Here is a 13726-nt window from a genome sequence, read left to right as displayed (position 1 = left end):
CACCTTAACCCTAACCCTATCCCTCACGCTAAACCTAAGCTCAGCTTATCCCTCACCCTCACCCTAATCCTATCCCTCACCCTAATCCATACATAACCGAAACCCTCACCCTCACCCTAACCATCACCCTTACCCTAACCCTCACCCTAACCCTAACCCTAATCCTAACCCTAAATTTCAACCTCCCATTCCCCTTCAAACTTACCCCAAACCTAACCTTAATCCTAACCCTAACACGCAACACCACCCTAACCCTAAACCTAACCCTAACCCTAACACTGACCCTCATCTGCACCCTCACCCTAACCCTAACCCTAACCCTAACAATAACCCTAACCCTAGCCCTAACCATAACCATATCCCTAAAACTCACCCTAATTCTAATCCTAACCCTAACCCTCACCCTCACCCTCATACTAACCCTCACCCTCACCCTGACCCTCACCATCACACTAACCATCACAATAAACCTAACCCTCACCCTAAACCTAAACCTAACCTAAATCCTCACCCTATCCTTAAACATAAACCGAACCCTCACCATAACCCTCACCCTCACCTAACCCTAAGGCTGAACCTAACCATCAACCTCACCCTAAACCTCACCCTAAACTTAACTTCATCGTAACCCTAACCCTCACCCTCATACTAACCTGCACCTAACACTTACCCATACCCTAACCCTCACCCTAACCCTGACTCTAACCCAAACCCTAACCTTAACCCTAACCCTAAACCTCACCCTCACCCTAACACTCAACCTGACCTTTATCCTCATCCTAAACCTAATGCTAACCCTTACCCTAACCATAAGCCTCAACCTAACCCTCATCCTAACCCTAATACTAACCCTAACCCTAACCCTCACCCTGCCCTAAACCTAACCCTCACCTAACCCAAACTGAAACCCAGACCCTCCACATCACCCTCAGCCTAATCCTAATCCTAACCCTAATCCTAAACTTCAACCTCACCCTCACCCTACCTCTAATGCTAAACCTAACCCTAACACTCACCGAAACCCTCACCCTAACCCTAACCTATCCCTATCCCTCACCCATACCCTAACACTCTCCCTATACCTCACCCTCACCCTAACCCTAAACCAAACCCTAACCCTCACCCTAAAACTAACCTAACCCTAACACTAACCCTAACCGTCATCCTCACACTAAACCTCACCCTAACCCTAACTCTCACCATAACCCTAACACTTGCCCTAACCCTAATCCTCACCCTAACCCTAACCCTCACCCACACACCCTAACTCGAAAACTGACCCGAACCCTTACCCTCACCCTAACACTCTCCCTAACCCTAACCTAACCCTATTCCTAAACCTAAACCTCACCCTCAAACTCATCCAAACCCTAACCCTAACCCTAAACCTAACCCTCACCCTAACCCTAGCCCTCACAATCACACTACATCTACCCCTAACTCTAACCCTACCCCTCTCCCTAACCCTAACCCTAACCCTCAACCTAACCCTAAACCTACCCCTAACCCTCACCCTCACACTAAACCTAAACCTAACACTAACTCTCACCCTAACCCTAATCCTCACCCGCACCCTATCCCTCACCCTCACACTCACCCTCAACCTCACCCTCACCCTCACCCGAACCCTCATCCTCTCCTTAACCCTCAGTCTCACCCTAAACATCACCCAAAACCTAACACTCACCCTAATCCTAACCTTAACCTTAACCCTCACCCTAACCTCACCCTAATTATTACACTCACCTTATCTTTAATCGTAACCATAACCATAACCCTCACACTAACCATAACCCTAATAACTCTAACCCTAATGTTAACGTAACCCTAACCTTCACCCTCACCTTGACCCTCACGCTCAGCCTAACGCTAACCCTAACACTATTCCTAATTCTATCTCTCACCCTCAACCAGACCCTAAACCTAACCCTAACCCTCACCCTCATCGTGACCCTCACACTAACCCTCACCCTCACCCTCACACTTACCATCAACATCACTCTAAACATCACCCTAAATCTAACCCTCACCCTAACCCAAACCCTCACCGTAATTCTAATTCTCACCCTAACCCTCACACTAAACTTAACACTAACCCTAAACATCACCCTCACCCTAAACCTCAACCTAAATCTTATCCTCACAGTAACCATAAGTCTCACCCTAACCCTAACCCTAACCCTACCCCTAACCCTAAACCTAACCCTCACCCTCACCCTAACACTCACCTTCACCCTAAACCCAACCCTAAGCCTAACCCTCAAGCACAACCTAACCCTCACCCTCACTCGAACATTCACCCTCACCCTAATACTCCCCCTCACCCTAACCCTCACCCTCACAATAAACATCACCTAATCCTAGACCTCAGCCTAACCCGAACCCACTACCTAACCCTAACCCTCACCCTGACCTTCACCCTCAACCTATCCCTGACCCTAACCCTCACCCTAACCCTAAGCGTCACCCTAAACCTAACTCTCACATAACCCTAACCCTAACACTAACCCTAACCCTAACCCTCACCCTCACCTCACCCTCATCCTAACCCTAGGCCTAATCCTAATCCTAACACTAACCTTAACCCTCAACTTAACCCTAAACCTCACCCTAACCCTTACCCTCACCATAACCCTAACCCTAACCCTACCCCTCAGACTAACCCACACCCCAAACCTAACCCTGACCCTAAGCCTAACCCTAACCCTCACCCTAACCCTAACACTAACCTTAACCCAAACCCTCACACTAATCCTAACCATAAACCTCACCCTCACAAACACCCTCATCGTCACCCTAACAATCATCCTAACACTCACCCTCACCCTCACCCTAACCCTAACCCTAACCCACACCCTCACCCTAATTCTAACCCTGAACCTGACCCTAAACCTTACCTAACCAAAAACCTCACCCTTACCCTCACCGTAACCCTAACCCTAAACCTAAACCTAACCCACACCCTCACCCTAATTCTAACCCTGAACCTGACCCTAAACCTTACCTAACCAAAAACCTCACCCTCACCCTCACCCAAACCCTAAACCTCACCCTCACCCTAGACCTAACCCTAACACTAAACCTCACCCTAACCCTAACGCAAACCCTACCCATCACTCTAACCCTCCCCCTAACCCTAACGCGAACCCTCCCCCTAACCTTAACCCTAACCCTCACCCTCACCCTCACACTCAGCCTCACTTAACCAAACCATAAGCCTAACCCTAACCCTCACACTCACCCTAACGTTAATCCTAACAATAACTCTCACCATCACCTTCAACCTCACCCTAACCCTAACCCTCAACCTCACCCTCACCCTAACCCTCACCATCACCCTAAACTTCACCCCAACCCTAAACCTCACCCTAACCCTAAACCTAACCCTAACCCTCACACTCACCCTAACCCTAAACCTAAACCTCACTCTAAACCTAAACCTAACCTTAACCCTCACCCTAAACCAAACATTAACCCTCACCCTAACCCTAACTCTTACCCTAACCCTAACCCTAAACCTCACCTTAACCATAACTCTAATACTCACCCTAAACCTAATGCTTACCCTAACCCTAAGCCTAAAGTTTACCCTCACCCTAACCTAACCCTAACCCTTACCCTCAACTTCACCCTCACCCTAAACTTAACCCTAACTCTCAAAGTCACCCTAAACCTAATCCTAACCCTAACCCACACCCTCACTGTCACCTCACCCTAACATTCACCGTCAACCTCACCTTCCCCCTAACCCTCAAACTAACCCTAATCCTCACCTCACCCTCACCCTAAACCTAACCCTAAAACTAACCCTCATCCTCACCCTCAAGCTAAACCTCAAGGTCACCCTCAGCCTCACCCTCACCCTCATCCTAAACCTCACACTCAACTTCACCCTCAGCTTAAACCTCAACTTCACTGTAAACATCACCCGAACCCCAACCCTAACCCTAAACCTAACCCTAACCTTAACCCTCACCATAACCCTAACGATAAACCTTACCCTCATGCTCACCCTAAAACTCACCATAAGCTTTATCTTCATACTAACTCTAACTCTAACCCTAATGCTAACCGTCACACTAACCCTAACACTTTCCCTAACCCTAATCCTACCCCTCAACCTAACCCTCACCATCACCCTAACCCTCACCATAAACCTAACCCTAAACCACACCCTAACCCTCAACCTCACCCTCACCCCAACAGTCACTCTGACTGCAACACTCAGCCTCACCCTAAACATCACCATAACCATAACCCTCAATCTAACCCTAACCCTAAGCCTCACCATAACCCTAACACTGAAAGTAACCCACACCATCAACGTAATCCTCACCCTAACCATAACCCTAACCATTACCTAATGGAAAGAATCACCTTCACCCTCACACTCAACCTAACACTCACCATCATCGTAGCCCTCACCCTAAACCTAAACGTCACACTAACCCTCAAGCTCACCTTCACCGTACCCCTAACCCTAACCCTAACCATCACTCTAATCCTCAACCTAACCCTAAACTTAACCATAATCATAACCCTCACCCTAACTCTAACCCTTATCCTAAACCTAATCCAAACCCTAAATCTCACCCTAACCCTAATCCTAACACAAACCCTCACCCTCACCCTAACCCTCACCTTAACACTAAGCCTAACACTAACCCTCCCCCTAAACTTAAAACTAAAGCTAAGCCTCACCCTCACCCTAACCCTCACCCTAACCCTTATCCTCACACTAACCCTAAACCATACCCTCACCCTCACCCTCACCATCACACTAACCCTAACCCTTACGCTCAACCTCACCATCACCCTAACCCTAACCCTAAACCTAACCATCACCCTAACCCTAAGACTTACCCTAACCCTAACCCTCACGATAACCCTCACCCTAACACTAACCCTAAACCTAACCCTCACCCTCACACTCACCCTCACCCTAAACCTAACCCTCACCCTAACGCAAACCCTCACCCTAACCCTAACCCTACCCCTCACCCTAAACCTCACCCTCAGCCTAACCTTAAACCTATACCTCACTCTAAACCTAACCCTAACCCTAACCCTTACCCTCAACCTAACCATAACCCTAAACCTAAGACTAAACCTTACCTAACTGAAAACCTCACCCTCAACCTCAGACTCACCCTAACCCACACCCTCACCGTAGCCCTCACCCTAAACCTAAACCTCACCCTAACCTTATCCCTAAACCTCCCCCTCACCCTAAACCTAACCCTAACCCTAACCTAAGCCTCACCTTTACCCTCACCCTCACCCAAACCCTACCCTAAACCTAACCCTCACATTAATCCTCACCCTAACCTTAACGCTAACCCTAACTCTCACCCACACCCTAACCCTCAACCTAAACCTTACCCTCAACCTGACCCTAACCCTAACCCTTAACCCTAACCCTCACACTAACCCTAACCCTCACACTAACCCTAACCCTACCTCTCACCATAACCCTAAACCTAACCCTAACCCTAACCCTCACCCTAACTCTGACCCTAACAGTCACCCTAACCCTAACCCTCACACTAACCCTCACATTCAAAATAATCCTCACCCTAACAATAACCCTAACTCTTACCTAACCGAAACCCTCGCCTTCACCCTCATTCACACTGTAACACTCACACTCACGCTAGCTCTCACCTTAAACCTAACACTAACCCTAATCTTCACTCTCACCCTCACCGTCACCCTCAGCCTAACCCTAACACTAACCCTAATCCTCAACCTAACCCTCAACCTCACCCTCACCCTAACCCTAAACCTAACCTTCACCCTCACTCTCACTGTCATCCTCAGCCTTACCCTAACCCTAACCCAAATCGTAACCCTTACCCTCACCGTCACCCTCACACTCACCCTAAACCACACCCTCACCATAGCATTCACCCTAAACCTAAACCTAACCCTAAATATAAACCTAAACCTCACTCTTACCCTAACCCTAATCCTAACCCTAAAAATAACCCAAACCCTAACCCTAATCCTAACCCTAACCCTCACCCTAACCCTAACCCTAAACCTAAAACTCACCGTAATCCTAATACTAACCCTAAACTTCACCCTCATTGTTACCGTCACCCTAACACTGACCCTCAAACTCAACCTCACCCTAAACCTCAAACTAACCCTAACACTCACCTAACCCTAACCCTAACCGTCACACTCCCCCTAACCCTATCCCTTACAGTAAAAATAACGCTCACCATCATCCTCACCCTAACCCTCACCGTAACCCTAACCCTAACCCTAACCCTCACCCTAAACTTCAACCTAAACCTAATCCACTCCCACACCCTAAACTTCAGGCTAACACTCAGCCTCACACTAAACAACACCCTAACCCTAACCCTCACTCTAAACCTAGCCCTAACTCTAAAACTAACCATAACCAAACTCTTACCTAACCGAAAACCTCACCCTCACCCTCACACTCACACCAACCCTAACCCTCACTGCAGCCCTCACCCTAAACCTAAACCTCAACATAACCCTAACCCTAACCCTCACCCTAACCCTAACCCTAACCCTCACCCTAAACCTCACACTAACCCTAACAGTAACCGTAACCCTAACCCTCACCCTAACCCTCACCCTCACACAAAACCTAACGCTAACCCTCACCCTCACCCTCGCCCTCACCCTCATCCTATCCCTTACACTAACCGTAACCCTAACCCTAATCCTCACCTTCACCATAACCCTAACACTAACCCCAATATTCACCGTCACTGTCACCTTCACTGTAACCCTCACCCTAACACTCACCATCACCCTAAATATCACCCTAACCCTAACCGTCACCCTAACCCTAAACTTTACCCTAATGCTAACACTAGCCCTCACCCTCACCCAAACCCTAACCCTAACACAAACCCTCACCCTAACCTAACCCTAACCCTAACCCTATCTCTAACCCTAACCCTCATCCTAACCCTCACAATAACCCTAACCCTAACCCTATTCCTCTGCCTAACCCTCACCCTACACCTAACCCCAACACTAATCCTCACCCTATTCCTAACCCTAACTCTAACCTTCTCCCTACCCTCACCCTCATAGTAACCCTGATGCTAACAATAACCCTCAACCTCACCCTAAACCTCGCCCTTACACTTAACCTCACCTTAACCCTAACCTCACCCTCATCCTAACCCTCACCCTAACCCTTACCCTCACCCTAACCCTAAGCCTAACCCTCACACTCACCCGAAACCCTCACCCTAACCCTTACCCTCATTCAAACCCAGACCCTAACCCTCAACCTAACCCTCAGCCTAATCCTAAACCTAACCCTAACCCTCAAACTAACTGTAACCCCAACATGAACCCTAATGCTCACACTCACCCTAACCCTAACCATCAACCTCACCCTCAACCTCAGCCACAGCCTAACCCTAACCCTAAACCTAATCCAATCCCTAAACCTCACCCTCACCCTTACCCTAACTCTAAACCTAACTACAACCAAAACCCTCACCCTACCCATAACCCGATCCCTAACACTCTCCCTAACCATAACCCTAATCCTAATCCTAACCCTCACCCTCAACCTGATCCTTACCCTTACCCTACTCCTAACCCTCACCCTAATCCTTACCCTCACCCTAAACATAACACTAACCCTCAGCCTAAACCTCATCCTAACCCTAACCCTAAACCTAACCCTCACCCAAACCGTAACCCTCACCCTCAACATCAACCTCACCATTACCTCACCCAAATCCTCACCTTCAACCTCACCCTAACACTAACCATAACTGCAACACTCATCCTAAACATAACCCTCAACCTCACCCTCACCCTCACCATCACCCTCACCCTCACCCTCATCCTCATCCTCACCCTAAACCTATCCATAACCTAACCCTCACCCTAAACCTAACTATGACCCTCACCCTCACCCTCACACGAAGCCTAACCCTACACCTAAGCATAATCCTAAACCTAACAATCACCCTCACCCTCAACCTAAACCTCACCCTAACCCTAACCCTAACCCTCACCCTCAGCCTAACCCTCACTCTAACCCTTACCCTCAGCCTAACACTCACCCTAACCCTAACCCAAACACTAGCACTAAACCTCTACCTAACCCTCACCCTAACACTAAACTTAAACCTAACCCTCACCCTAACCCTATACCTAACCCTATAACTAACCCTAACTCTAACCCTCACCCTCACCCTTAGCCTAACACGAATCTTAACGCTCACGCTAACCCTCACCCTAACTCTAACGCTACCCCTAAACCTCACCCTCACCCTAAACCTCATCCTAACCATTACCCTCACCATAACCCTAAACCTAACCCTAACACTAATACTCACCGTAATCCTTACCCTCACCCTCACCCTAACCCTCACCATCACCTTAACCCTCACCCTAACCCTAACCATCACCCACAATCTAAAACTCACCCTCACCCTAACCCTCATCCTCACCCTACCCTAAACCTCAACCTAAGTCTAACCTTCACCCTAAACTTAACTCTAAACCTCACCCTCATACTAACCCTAACCTTCATCTTAACCTTCACCCTAAACCTCACCCTAACCCTAACACTAACCCTAACCTTCACTCTCAGCCTAACCCACACCCTAAACCTTATCCTCACACTAACGCTAACCCTAAACCTAAACCTCACATTAACCCTAACCCTCACCCTAACCCCTCACCCTACCCCTAACCCTAACCCTAAACCTAACCCTCACCCTAAATCTAACCCTAAACCCAACCCTCACCCTAACCCTAACGCTAAACCTAATGCTAACCCTAAACCTCAACCTCACCCTAAACCTCACTCTAAACCTTACCCTCACCCTAAAACTCACATTAACCCTAATCCTAACACTAACACTAAACCTCACCCTAACCGTCAGCCTAACCCTAAACGTAAAACTAACCATCACCCTCACACTCACCCTAACCTTTAAACTAACCCAAAACCTCACCCTTACCCTAACCCTCACCCTAAACCTTACCCTTACCATAACCCTAACCCTAACCCTAACCCTCAACCTAACCCTAACACTAACCCTAAACCTAACTCTCACTGGAACCCTAACCCTCACCCTCACCCTCAGCCTATCCCTAATCCTAAACCTAATCCTAACCCTAACCCTCACCCACACCCAAACTCTAACCCTAATACTATTCTGACCCCCCCATAACCTCACCCTCACCCTAATCCAAACGCAAACCCTAACCCTCACCATCACACTAAATATCACCCAAACCCTAAACCTCACCCTATCCCTAAACCTAACCATCACCTACAACCTAACCCTCATCCTCACTCTCACACTCACGCTAATCATAACACTAACTCTAACCCTAAAACTAACCCGAACCCTAATCCTCACCCTAACCCTAACCCTCACCTTAAACCTCACCCTCAACCTAACCCTCACCCCAACCCTAACCCTAAGCATTTCCGAACTGAAACCCAAACCCTCACCCTAATCCTCACCCTAACCCTCAACTTCCCCCTAGCCCTCACCCTAAAACTAACGAAAACACTAACCCTCACCTCACCCTCACCCTCAACCTCGGCCTAACCCTAACCCTAACCCTATCCCTAAACCTAACCCTAAACCTAACCCTAACCCTCAACCTAACGCTCACTCTGACCCTATCCCTAACCCTAACCCTAATCCTCACCCTCACCCTAACCCTCACCCTAACCCTTAACCGCATCCTTACCTAAACCCTAATCCTAACACTAAACCACAGACTAAACCTAACCCTCACCCTAACCCTAACCCTAACCCTCAGCCTAAATTTCATCCTAACCCTAACCCTAACACTCAACCTAAACCTAAACCTAACCCTAACCCTAATCCTCACCCTGAATCTCACCTACACCCTCACCCTTATCCTAAACCTCAGCCTAACTCTAACCCTAACCCTTATCCTAAACCTAATCCTCACCCTCAACCTCACCCTAACTCTAACCCTAACCCTAACCCTGAACCTCAGCCTAAACCTAAACCTAACCCTAACCCTCACCCTAACCCTAACGCTCACCCTAAACCAATCCGTAAACCTCACCCTCACCCTAACCCTAACCCTCTCCCTAACATCACTCTAACCCTAATACTAACCCTCACCCTCACCATCACCATAAATCTCACCCTAACCCTTAGCCTCACCATAACCCTAACCCTAACCTTAATCCTCACTCATATTCTAAACCTAACCCTCACCCTAACGCTAACACTAACCCTAACACGAACCCTCACCCTAACCATCACCCTAACCCTAGTCCTCACGCTAACCATTACCCTCAACCTCACCCTAACCCTAACGCTAACCCTAACCCTCATTCTCAGCCTAACCCCCACCCTACCCCTTATCCTCACACTAACGCTAACCCTAACCCTAACCCTCACATTAACTCTAAACTTCACCCTAAGCCCTCAGCCTATCCCTCACCCTAACCCTAAACCTAACCCTCACCCTAACCCTAACCCTAATGCTAACCCTAAACCTAAACCTAACCCTAAACCTCACCCTAAACTTTACCTTCACCCTGAAACTCAGCCTAACTCTAACCCTAAACATAACCCTCACCCTAACCCTCACCCTAACCCTAAACCTAACCATACTGCTCAGCCTAATCCTCAACCTAAACCTAACCCTAACACTAATCCTCACCCTATCCCTAAACCTAACCCTAACCCTCGCCTTAACCCTCACCCTCACCTTAACACTAATGCAAACATTAACCCTCAACCTCACCCTAAATTTCGCCCTAATCATTACCTTCACTTTAACGCTATCCCTCACCCTCACACTAACCCTCATGCTAACCCTTAAAATCACCATTTCCCTCACACTAACCCTAACCCTAACCCTAACACTAAACATCACCCAAACCCTCATCCGAACCCTAAGGCTAAACCTAACACTACCCTCACCCTAACACTCACCCTAACCCTTTCCCTCACACGAACACTAAGCCTAACCCTCAGCCTTACCATCATCCAAAACCTAACCCTAACCCTAACCCTCATCCTGACCTTAGCCCTAACACAAACCCTAACCCTAACCTAACACTAACCCTCACCCTCACCCTCAACCTCACCCTCTGCCTAACCCTAACCCTAACCCTAATCCAAACCCTAAAACTCACCCTCACCCTCACCCTAATTCTAAACCTAACCCTAAGCAAAACCCTCACCATAACCCTTACCCTATGCCTAACCCTCTACCTAACCCTAACCGTAATCCAAAACCTAAACCTCAGCCTCGCCCTAATCCTTACCCTCACGCTAACCCTAACAATTACCCTCAGTCGAACTCTCATCCTAACCCTAACCCTAACCCACACCCAAACCCTAACCCTCACCCTCACCCTCAACCTCACCATCACCCTCACCCTCAAACTCAAACTAACCGTAACCATAACCCTAACACTCACCCTAAACCTAACCCTCACCCTCACCATCACCATTACCCTAACGATCACCCTCACCCTCACACTAACCCTAACCATAACAATAAACCTAACGCTAAACCAAAATCTGACCCTCACCCTCACCCTTACCATAAGCCTAACCCTACACCTAAGCCTAATCCTAAACCTAACTCTCAACCTCACCCTAACCCTAACCCTCACCCTAACCATAATCCTCACCCTAACCCTAACACTAACCCTCACGCTCACCCTCACCCTAAACCTAACCCTAAACCTAAACTTCACCCTAAACCTAACCCTAACCCTTATGCTAACACTAAAACTCACCCTCACCCTAAACCTAACCCTAAGCCTAAACCTCACCCTAACACTAACCCTAACCCTAATGCTATCCCTAAACCTCACTCTAACCCTAAACCTCACTCTAACCCTTACCCTCACCCTAACACTCACCCTAAACCTAATCCTAACCCCAACACTAAACCTCACCTTAACGCTCAGCCTAACCCTAAAAGTAAACTTAAACCTAACTCTAACCCTATCCCTAAACCTCAGCCTAACTTTCACCCACAACCTCACCCTCAGCCTAACCCTCAGCCTAACCGTAACCCTAACCCTTATCCTAAACCAAATCTTCACTCTCAAACTCACCCTAACTCTAAACCTAACCCTAACCCTGAACTTCACCCTAAACCTTAACCTATCCCTAAACCTCACCTAACCCTAACCCTCACCCTAACCATCACTCTGACCCTAATGCTAACCCTAAACCTCACTGTCACCATAAACCTCACCCTAACCCTTACCTTCACCATAACCCTAAACCTAACCTTAATCCTCACACATATCCTAATCCTAACCCTCACCCTAAACCTAACACTAACCCTAACACGAACCCTCACCCTAACCATCACTCTAAACCTAGTCCTCACACTAACCATTACCCTCAACCTCAACCTAACACTAACCCTCAACATAACCCTCACCCTCACCCTAACCCTAACCCTAACCCTCAACCTCACACTCACCGTAACCCTACCCTAAGCCTCCCCTTCAACCTAACCCACCATAACCCTAATGCTAACTCTAAACCTCACCCTCACCATAAACCTAACCCTCACAATCACCCTAAACCTCACCTTACACTTAACTCTTACCCTCACCCTCACGCGAACCCTAAAATTAACCCTAATCCAAACTTTAACGCTCACCCTAACTCTCACTCTAAATCTAAACCTAACGCTCACCCTAAACCTAACCCTCACCCTAACCCTAACTCTATCCCTAAAACTCACCCTAAACCTAACCCTAAACCTAAACTTAACCGTCACCCCCACCCTAATCATAACCCTAACACTCACCTTAACCCTAACCCTAACCCTAAAGCTAATGCTATCCCTAAACCTCACCCTCACCCTAAACCTTACACTGACCTTAACCCTCACCCTCACCCTCACCTAACCCTAAGCCTACCCCTCAGCCTACCCCTCAACCTAACCCTAACCCTAACCCTAATCCAAACACTAACCCTCACCCTCACCCTCACTCTAATACTAACCCTAAACCTAACCCTAAACTTAATCCTCACCCTAACCCTAACTCTATCCCTAACCCTCAGCTTAACCCTAACCCTAATCCTAAACTTAACCCTCACTTTCACCCTCACCCTCATCCTCAGCCTAACCCTAACCATAACCCTATTCCTAAACCTAACCCTCACCCAATCTCTAATCCAAACCCTAACCCTAACTCTCACCCTAACCCTAACCCTAACCCAATCTCTAAACCTCATGATAAATCTAAACCTCACCCTCACATTAACCCTAACCCACACCCTCAAACTAAACCTCACCCTAACCCTTACCCTCACCATAACCATACCCCTAACCCAAATCATCACACTAACCCTAACCCTAACCCTCAACCATTAACCTAATCCTCACCCTCACTCTAACACTCACTGTCAACTTAACCCTCAACCTAACCCGAACCGTCACCTAAACCCTAAACCTCACTCTCAACCTCACCCTCACCATAACCCTCAACCTAAGCCTCAACCCAACCCTAACCCTCACCCTAACCCTAACTCTAACCCTCAACCTAACCCTCAACATAACCCTCACCCTAAACCTAACGCTGACTCTAACCCTCACGCTCACCCTAACCCTCACCCAAACCCTAATCATCAACCTCAGCATCACCCTCACCCTAACCCTCACCCTCACCCTCATCCTCACCCTAACAATAACCCTACCCCTCACCCTAAACCTACCCCCCTCCCTC

The sequence above is a fragment of the Dipodomys merriami genome, unplaced genomic scaffold (genome assembly GCF_024711535.1).
Source record: "Dipodomys merriami isolate MVZ:Mamm:240054 unplaced genomic scaffold, mDipMer1.0.p SCAF_43, whole genome shotgun sequence".
Classification (NCBI taxonomy): domain Eukaryota; kingdom Metazoa; phylum Chordata; class Mammalia; order Rodentia; family Heteromyidae; genus Dipodomys; species Dipodomys merriami.
This window is presented reverse-complemented; position numbering follows the sequence as displayed.